General features: G+C 42.3%; 1 long non-coding RNA gene across 1 annotated transcript; it reads left to right on the top strand.

The window, feature by feature from the left end:
• Positions 1-2,408: 2,408 nt before the first annotated feature.
• Positions 2,409-3,553, top strand: LOC128475388 (uncharacterized). Its single transcript, XR_008346495.1, has 2 exons — positions 2,409-2,586; positions 3,122-3,553. It is a non-coding gene; the product is annotated as an uncharacterized LOC128475388 (long non-coding RNA).
• The last annotated feature ends 6,900 nt before the right edge of the window (positions 3,554-10,453 follow it).

A 10,453-nucleotide genomic window follows, 5' to 3' on the forward strand; every position in this document is an offset into this window, starting at 1 on the left:
AATGAATGGATTAATGTGTGGATGCATTAATGAATATGTGTAAATAATTTGTGTGAAATAATAAATGATTGTGTGAATTAGTGAGTGAATGTAAAAGTGTTTGTGAACCATAGGTGTATTGTTGATTTGTCAGAAAAGCAAAGATTGGATAAGCAGGGTGTTTAAGCACTGGGGAGAAAGATGGCACAGGTAGCATGTTTATGGGGCAAAGATGGCGTACGCTCAGCTGTTTGGGGACAAAGTTGACTCATGCTTTGTTTCCATAAATTATTTATGTTTGCCTGCAAATATAGGATTTGTATGTCTTATTCAGTTGATCAATACCTGGAGTGCTGTTTCTTAGAGTTGTTTATTTGAGCTATACCTTCATTGCTGAGTTTACATGTGATTTCCAGTAGATCTATATCTGCAATACTGAGTTTGTGTGTTCTGTTGGTTTATACCTGCAATGCTATGTTTCCATACATTATTTATGTATACCTGCAAATACAAGTTTTTTTCGTCTTATTCAATTGCATGTGCTGTTTCCATTTGTTGTTTATTTGATCTATACCTGAACTACAGGGTGTAAGTAAAAGAGCGATATGGTTTAGTGAATGATGGGGACAAAGGGACTCTGGGGATGATTACAGGGGAGAGGACTCTCAATGTCACGGTGCAGTCAGAAGGAGGGAAGACTGCACTGACTCTCACTGTCTTCCCCTGATCTGCAGTCAGTGTGGCAAATATATATTTTGGTGTGGTAGCGGAGGGAGTGATTGCATGCAAGGGAGCGTTGAGCGGGGCCCAAGGAAATGGTTGGGTAGAGTCCAATTTCTTCACTATAAAATATATTGGCAACAGGGTCTAATATTTATATATATATATATATATATGTAACCCTGGTATCTATATACCTCCAGTTACCATAGATACAGACTTCCTGGGCAGAGAGTGATCACTGGAGCACTTGGCATGACTTGGGGCCAATAGGAAGTGAGGTTCTTCCCCCAGGCTGCCTGGGGAGTGTAGAAAGAGAGACTGGAGGTGGCTGAGCTGGGGAAAAAGGAAGGGTGACTTGGTCTCTGCAGAAAAGCACCCCAAGAGATCTCTGTACCTTCCCTGCTGCTGACGGTCCCACAAGTCTCTGCTATTAGGAGCTGATTGATTCCTGTGTCAGGCTGCCAGGTGTCTGAAGGCAGATGTGCTGCAGTGAGCTTGCCATGTGGTTCCAGTTGGAATACTGAATCCAGTATACAGCAGAAGGCCCACATTTATAGAATAAGAAGCTAAAGCTGCCAGACTGCACCAGATCCAGATATCAGAGGAAGGTACTCAGGATTAGTTACAGGCATTGAGACCATCACTACCCATTTCAAGGGAAGTATTGCCTCCATCAAGGGCCCCAACATCTATGTGCACCAACGTTACCCCAGGGGACTGATAACTATGCAAGGTTGGGTTCCTAATTATTTGGGGAGGCAGGTGATTTGGACTGGGCTTTATTTAGCTATATTTTGTTTGCTGTATACCTGTTGATATTATTGAAATGCTGTTGGTTCCTGATTTAAACTAATACATGAGTTCATCTGTTTGACAACTTTACATTCTTTGTGTTTGAGTTATATATGTGTCCTAGTACACTACACTCTAATTCCCTGGAGTAATTACTAGGTGGAGGCACTGCCAAACGGTCATATTAACCCCTAACTCTCCACTATGCAGAGGCCAGGATCTCCTGTAGGCACCAGCCAGGATGTACACACTATGATGGATGTCAGGCCCAAAGTAAAAAGTGTTACATATATATAGTATATATGTACCGTTTTATAATTGGCCCCCCTACTTTGGTCCCTGGCCCCCATGTGCCCCCCCTAAATATGAAAGCTGGAGACGCCACTGCCCTGCTCAAACAAGCTTACAATGTAAATGTCCAAACATGCCACCGTTGTAGATTTTACAAAGACTAACTTGACTGGATTTGCAGATATGGGTTTTGTTGTAGAGATACTTTTCATTTAAAACTTCCACTTACTTATATCCCTACTGAGATTAGATAAGTGGAACAGCCACCCATCAGTGGTGATAAAGGATTTAATACATGCATGGGATAGGCATATGACTCTAAGACAAGTCCAAAGACTGGTTGAGGTCAGAGTCTTTACACCAGGAATAATGGGCCAAACGGGCCGGACCTGCCATCAAATTCTATGTTTCTGTGATATTAGTCAGGGAGCCGCTACAATGTCACGGACTGCTTTGGGAAAAGGATAAAGCTGTGTTGGTCCAACAGAAGATGGAGTCATAGCTCAGAGACATTTAAAGTTTAATAAGTGATGAACCGAGAACTATTACTGCTGGTAATATCACTTTAACATCTGCATGACATCATAAACTACCAGCTACAAGGATAGCTTGCGGCATGACGACAGTGATGTCACAATAGCAGCGCAGTAAACAAGCTGCCGTCACGGTGAGTTAGACAGTCAGTATAGACCCGTGTTGTTGGCATGATGTCTACACAAATCCTATTGCTGTGTTTTCTCTTTTTCGGTGTTTGCGCCTCCATCAAGGGGCAAGAATCGCACGATGGCTCCAGCGCTAAAGGTAATCGGGGGTATTAGAAACGGTTTGCATCGTATTGGATTATTTTAACGGTTCTTTTCTCCTTCTCTGAATTATGTCATTTTACACCCAACACGATAGAGGCTTTTAATTTACGTTTAATTTCTTTATGTTTTTATAGCTTTTCCCTCCTTCTTCAAACTAACTAAACCTTATTTTCAGTTTTACCTTTTTTACCTTTAAAGTTTGGATTCCAAGTGAAACCCAGCAAGTCTCATAAACATTAGTTGGGTATTTTAAATGAAACAAATTATATATATAAAGATATTTCTACTTTTATATGACAGAAAAACATGAAATCCATATCTGATGCCCAGATGGGGAAGTAATATAAGGACTGATCTAAATATTATTCAGCTAGGATTTGGAAATGTATATTATTTTTCTGTAGGCGATGATTATACAGACATTATCACCCTGAATAGATGTGCTATTTTTCTTGGGTTTTAATATTTGGTAAACTGAAAATATTAATGAAACATCAAAATAAATGTTTTAACTTAAAATCTTTCCTTAGGAGATCCGGAAGTAGAAACCGGGAAGATTTCCGATGAAGTTGTCCTATACGCGACATATGGAATGGCCGCAGTGACCGCGATCCTGCACCTCGTTTCTTCCTGCATCATGCTATTCTACGCCATTCTTAAAAGAAAGAGATCCGCGGAGCCAACATCAGTCTAAGCGGAGAAAGCAGAGCGCTGCCAGTGTCCTGACGGGAGGTGGTCGGGCCGCACAAATCAAATGCCCCGAAAATCAATCAAATCCTTGTTTTTTGTTTCTAGATTGGCGTTAATTTGACGTTATCGCTTGATTTCGCTTGTGAACTCGGATATCACTCATTCTCAGGACGCACGAGAGGCAGCTGGACCCCTGCAGGCGCATCAGACACAAGTTTTCCTCGGAGACTTTGTATTCTTAATCAATAAAATGTAGATGTTGATATTACAGATTCATTAGATAAAGATTATTTGGGGTTTGTTGGCATTCCCATCTCTGAGGAACAACGGCTAAAATCACTTAGAGATTCCTGGGGCGTCACTCGTTGAAGTCCTCATGAGACGGCACCTCGTTCCTACCAAACCGGCGGAGATTTATCCAAACACTAGTAATTTATGCCGGAGACAATGCGGCAACGTGGGTACCATGCTACATGAATGGTGGTCCGGCCCCTGCATTAACAAACTCCGGATGGCAATGTTTCTGGAAAAAACTATTTGGAGGAGAAATGTCTGCTTCACCACTTTTGGATCTCCTTAATACCCTGTCCCAAAATCTATGCATCTGTGAGAAAAAAAAACAATAGTTTATATTGCCCCTAAAATTCACTGTCATTGGGAACATACGCCGGCTGTGTCACTAATTATTTCTAGAATATTCATGAATATATTTTTTTTTTATCTCAAAAGAGAGAATATATGTAAAAAGATTTTTGGACTCACTTTTGTTGCCAAGGTTTAGACATTAATGGCTGTGTGTACACCGTTATACAGGCGGTATACTCACTACTTTACATTGTAACAGAGTCATTTCTTCAGTGTCGTCACATGAAAAGATATAATAAAATATTTACAAAAATGTGTGAGGGGTTTAGTGACTTTTGTGAGATACTGTAACTATGTTAGATTTTATTCAGTGTCTGGTATCCCAATTTGTGGTGCGATGGGGAAGCGATCAGTTGGTGGAGTTTAGACCCACTTTGTGAATTTGGAACGTGATGATAATTGTATTGAGGGAAGTGCTGGAACCGAGTGATGTTATTCTGCATTAGCATGGAAATTGGTTTTGTATTACGATTCTGTATCAGCGTTTGGTGTCGAAGCTTTCTGTTTGAACCGTTCATCGTATTAACATTCTTTTATAATTCATGACACCCAAAGAGGTCATCTATATGCCCGCAATGTATATAACCCTTTCCCCTATTCTTTGTCTATGTTTTCTTTGTCTTCATCAAACCTTACAGCGGACAAGATGTTCTCCTGACTATTTTTAATTTTGTCATTATAAAAACAAAAAACACAAAAAGATATATTGTACCAGCAAAAATAAATGCACATCTTGAAAAGAAGAAAACATTGAGTGCCCCTGTAAGGCGTTGGTAGCGGTCGGCCGATTCAAGCTGCTTTTACCGATCCACGGCTTCTTTTATGATGCAGGACGGGGTTTCGGACAAAACCAGAAGGCATCCTTGGGAGCAGATCGGGCCAACGTTGCTAGGTCTGTGGTGAAGAACAAACAATCACAGCCCCATACACCGTGTTCTTTAACTTAGAAGCGATCCGGGTTAAGATTCGGCATCTGCTGATTTTCCAGTCATTCCCGGCGTAAAGTCACAATACTCTCAGCCAGCTTTACAACAACATTGCGGGGTGGCTTCCAGACAATTTTGGCTCCTCAAAGTCAACAAACTCTCAAATAAGTTTGTAAGCTTGTGAGCCGGGTCCTCTTGACCTAATTTATCGGTTTGTATTAGTCCATCAGCTTTTGTTTTGTCAGACCCTTTGAATGTAGGGACTGTAAAAAGCACTGCAGAGATTGCTGGCGCCATATAAATAAACGTTAATAATAATCAGCGAGCGTAATAATTAATGTGGCAATTTGCATAACTGCTAATTAGATCTGTTATTAATATTCCAGTTACTTTTGCAGTTTATTTATACCCACAGATTAGTCATTGGGTAACTAGCGCTGTTATAGGGTAACAAGGCATTCATTGTGTTCTCACTTGTCATTCTGCGTAGTGAGCCGGGCCGGACTGGGACTGAAAAGCAGGAAACATTTGGAGACCGGCCCCATATAGTTTATCTCGCGGTCGCGCTCTTATACTCACACGCACCCCTTATACATACCCGAGTCACACTATTTGCCATACAAATAACTATAAAATATTCTTTTTATCACATTATTTGTATTAAAATGCCAGAAAGCAAAAGTGTTAAAAGGCCCTAATAAATGAAATGCATTAGACATAATGGAATAAAAAAAAAAAATGCACACAGTTCATGGTGCAAAGTGATCTGGTCTTCTTTCCTTTAACCACCTATTTTTTGGTAATACTTACATTTTTTTCCTGCTCTCCTCCGACGTGACGATCGTCTCCATGTCACGAAGAACTCTTGTCTGGAAGAGGGACCATAAAATCCGAAAAAAAGGGCACTTGTTCGGTATTGTATTGCAGACATCTTTTCAACAGCTGGAACTTATAAATTAAGTAGTTTCGCGACACAACACTGGAACAACTTTTGAAGATTGTTGACCTGCTGCCTGATAAATATGAAATACTAATGAGGACCTGTTTCTTCTTTACGTGGCTATACACCAAGCGCATTAAATATAATGGGCAGAGACGACGGGGAGTTCGGTGTCCTGAAAGCTTCAGTTAGCTTTAGAAGAAGGTACGTGTGAAAGGATGAACTCAATGGACTGAAGTCTTTTTTTCAACCTTCTATTCTTTGAAAGCGCAAGCTGCCTAAGCGGCGCGCTAATTGTCCATTGCTGGACATGAGTTATATAACAGGGGTCACTAAAAGGTCAGAAAAGTTAAGGCATAAAGTTTTGGCGGGCTAGGTTAGCTAAATCTAATTCTAGGTTTCTGGGCAGGCATTTTATTTAGCGCAGCTGATTGGTTAATCAGCTGTGCTGCAGCACGAGGTTTGAGTGGGCATTCTGTGCGGCGGGAAAAATAAGCGCAGCTGATTGGTGCAGTCAGCTGTGCTCCCAGCGTGAGGCAACTCTAAAATAAATAAATAAGCTGCGCGCAGGGAGATTAAATTCACCTCAAGAGAAATCTGCAAGGAGCTGTTGCTGATCAAGCGTCCCACCCCCCCTCCCTTTTGTATTTAAATGTAATGAATGTAATATGTTATATTGTCGTAGTTTTATAAGGGGTAAAGGTCGCCTCTGTGTTGAGGTGGATAGAGGCTTGGTGTTACACAATCTGGCTGAGAAAGGGGCGGATTGTATTTGGTGTATTATATATAAGAAGTTATTTGGTTATTACGTTTAATGGTTTGTGTTGTTAATGCCTCTTATACCCTTTTAAATAAAGCTACGGCCAATTTTATCCAATTTACAATTCTGTGTCTGTGGTTATTTTATTGATTTGTTAGGGGTTAATATGTACATGCAATGGACAATACTGTCGCCATGATACTTGTGTGATTTATTTATTACAAAAGTACATTGACTAGTGGCTATTATACTGCTAACAGTTCCATTCCTTCTCCATAGCTGACAAAACTGAAATGAGATTTTCTCTGGCGCCACCTAGTGTCATTTCACTGACATGGCCTTTGGAGAGGCTGCAATGGGAGTTATCGCTTTTGTTTTCTTCACATCCTTACTGGCGCTGAGTTGAGCCGATAGGTACATTCCAGCCAACATATGCACTAACGCTGAGAGGTCCCAACCTCTTCACGACAAAGCCTGTACATGTACGGGCTCACAATGCATAGTCCTTAATGGGTTAAATTTGTGTGGTGCCCCTGCAGAATGCTGCAGAATCCCCTTATATTTATTTGCTCCTTGCACAGGATATATTTATTATTTACTGCCAGAGAGCTCCAGCTCCGGCTCAATGAGCGTTGTGGACAGAGGTCTATCGAGACCCTCGCTCACGTGCACGGAAAGCCTTCCCATTGATTTCAATGAGAGCCCTTTACTCTCACTGGGAATGCTCGGACCAAGGGAGGGGGGCAGTGGAAGCTGCAGCTTCTCCCTAATATAAGCAAATTTTCTTTTTTATCAACTTTTTTAACAATGCATACAAAGTACTTTCATGTGCATAGTTAAAAGGAGGATTTCTTCACTATGATCAGCCCTTCTCATGCTCGGCATTTATACAGAGAATTGTCTTTCAGGGGTCCAAGTCAGGACACTTGTATTGGTAGTTGTGGCAAGAGCTGGCCCCATTAGTGTCAGGGTGCGTCCACCTGGCCGCTTTTACAGGTAGAGCTACTTTGGGTCACTTATCTTCATAGGGTCACCAGTGAGAGGAGATTATCAGGACTGTTGGGAGGTATGATACAATGTGGAGCAATGTTATGCATATGAGGGGGGTATATGTGAGTGGTACAATAGACTGCAGTTGTGACATGTTGGTGGAGAAAGTGGGATGTGCAGTTAGGCTAAACTGCACATCCTATCAATAAAAATATTTTTAGAAACCCCCAAAACTTAAATTTTCCAACCATTATTTACAGTGAACCATTTTAGAAATCCCCCTTAGAAAATATATTCAATAAATATGGTTGTACATATACACACAGAAAGCCTTCCCATTGATTTCAATGAGAACCCATGACTGTCAGCCATATCAGGCTGCCTGCTACATGGACCGATCAGCAGTCTACCCTACCCTACAGGCACTCTAAGGGTTAATCATTGCTGAAGAGAGACTTTTTTTTGTAGGAGCTTTATTGTAATGCTTTCTCCAAAACAGAAAACAGCCACTACAGCTATAACTGTACTACATGATGTTTCATTTATTCAGAAAGGAATCCAATGAATTATTTCTGTTTACTGTGATCATCCCGCAGAGGTGTTATCATCATCACTAACAATAACAGCTCAGGAACGACCAGGCACATTCAGAATATGTATACTGCCCTCACTCACTGGGCAAACTGCCTTAGCCCACCAGCAGGGCCGGCCTTAGGGGTGTGCGACCCGTGCGGCCGCACAGGGCGCCATGGCAACAGGGGCGCCGTCCGGGACTTAAATTATAACATTGTTTGTTTTTTTTGTAACTTTATTTAACATCCTCCATATTAAATAAAGTTTTTTTTAAACTTTATTTAACATGGAGGATGTTAAATAAAGTAAAAAAAAACAAAAACCGGTGTTTTCATTTAAGTCCCGGGCAGGGGCGCCGAGCGGTTGCTCGTGAAGTTTTCAGCAACCGCTCGGCGGCCCTCACTCTCCGTGACTACGTCGCAGTGCCGGCGTTTCGTGCTAAGCGCCAGAATTATTCTGGTGCTCAGCTGTGAAGCGCGCACCGCGGCAGATTGGGAAGACGGATGCCTCCCGCTCCCACCGCAGGACTCCGGCAACAAGGTAAGTAAGGATAGGGGGTAGATAGTGATAAGGGGCAGGGGTGGAGGCAGTGAGAAGGGGCAGAGGGGGTAAGGCAGTGAGAAGGGGCAGAGGGGGAAGGCAGTGAGAAGGGGCCGAGGGGGGAGATTTTTTCCTTTCTTTTTTTTGTGATGGGGGGGCGCCAGAACACTTAAGGCCGGCTCTGCCCACCAGCATTTGATCAACTTACCTGGGAAATTGGCCACCACTGCCCACTAAAGTCGGTAGGTGTTCTGCTGATCCAGTGATGTAGTTACCTTTGGCTTAACCCAAGGCTGTGCCGCTAGCTGCACCCTGGGTGGCGCTGCCCATACGTACCAAGCACTGGGATATGATGTCATATCCTGACGCTCTGCCTTTTAAAGACACATTGTGCTGGGCGGAGATGAGCTATGGAGGCTGTTCCTACATCTGGCGCCCCAGGCCTTGTGGGGCTAGACCAGAATACGCCCTTATTTGGCCAATACAATTATTTATATATATATACACCGTATTTGCTCGATTATAAGACGACTCTGATTATAAGACGACCCCCCAAAATCTGAATATTAATTTATGAAAAAAGAAAAAGCCTGAATATAAGACGACCCTATAGGAAAAAAGTTTTACCAGTAAATGTTAATTCATGTAAACTATGTGATCAATTTTTTTTTAATAAAAGCTATGATTGAGAAAAATATTTTGTTTTTATTTCCTTTTTTTTCAACCTGCCCCCCCAGTTATGCACATCTGCCCCCTGGCAGAGTTCCACGGGGAACTCTGATCTCTGACAGCCGGGGAAGGTCTGCGATGCGATGGACGCAGACAACCCCCGCTGCTAAACGCACCTCCTCCCGGCTGCAGCGGAAGTTGTCTACGCGAATCACGTAGAGCTCTACACGCTGCCCGGACTAAGCACCGGGGACTCAGAAGTACCGGTAAGTGGTGGTGGTGGGGGGGGGAGACAGGAGTATCCAGGTCCCCTGCATCGCTGTGGGGGATCTGGATCTTAGTCCCATAGTCAGACCTAGTTGGGGTCTAATTATAAGACGAACCCGATTATAAGACGAGGGGTATTTTATAATCGAGCAAATACGGTATATAGTGGTATCAAGTAAGAGGTGTAACTGTCGATAAAGTGAAATTAGACATGGGAGATTATATGGATTGGAGGACTATTATGTGATAGAGGTTGGTTACTAAACTCCTTCACCAATGTCTGACCTAATGTATCGGTTTGTCTTAGTCTATCAATTCTCGTCTTGTGAGACGCCTTGAATATATGGATTGTATTAAGCGCTGGGTAAATTGTTGGCGCTATATAAATAAAAGATAATAATAATAATTATAAGTGAACCTTTATTTTCAACAGCAGCCAACTGACGCAATAACCAGATGTTATCAGACGTAAGTGAATAGCTGGAATCTGCGCTGTATCCACAGCAATTAATAATCTTATTATATAACTGAGCGGAAACAAAACCTGTTACGTTGTTTATATCGACAAAAGGAGTCATTATTTCTAATAGATCTCAGCGGCACATGCAAAGTGCTGCCCCCTGCAGTATGTTGGATGTATTACTGAGTTATTGATTCCCTGCTGGTCAGAAACAAGTGAAATGGGATGCGTTCCTGGGAGAACGGCCAGGTTATGTTGGCGAAAGTGCATGCAGGAGAGGGCACCATTAGCATGGTTTGCCTAGGGCACAAGGTACCCCCAGAGACAATTTGTGCTTTACAATTCTTTACCTCCAGGGATCTATGTCTACCTTCGTGGCGCTACGGTCGGTGCAGAGGGTGC

Source organism: Spea bombifrons, chromosome 2, assembly GCF_027358695.1.
Source record: "Spea bombifrons isolate aSpeBom1 chromosome 2, aSpeBom1.2.pri, whole genome shotgun sequence".
Taxonomy (NCBI): Eukaryota; Metazoa; Chordata; class Amphibia; order Anura; family Pelobatidae; genus Spea; species Spea bombifrons.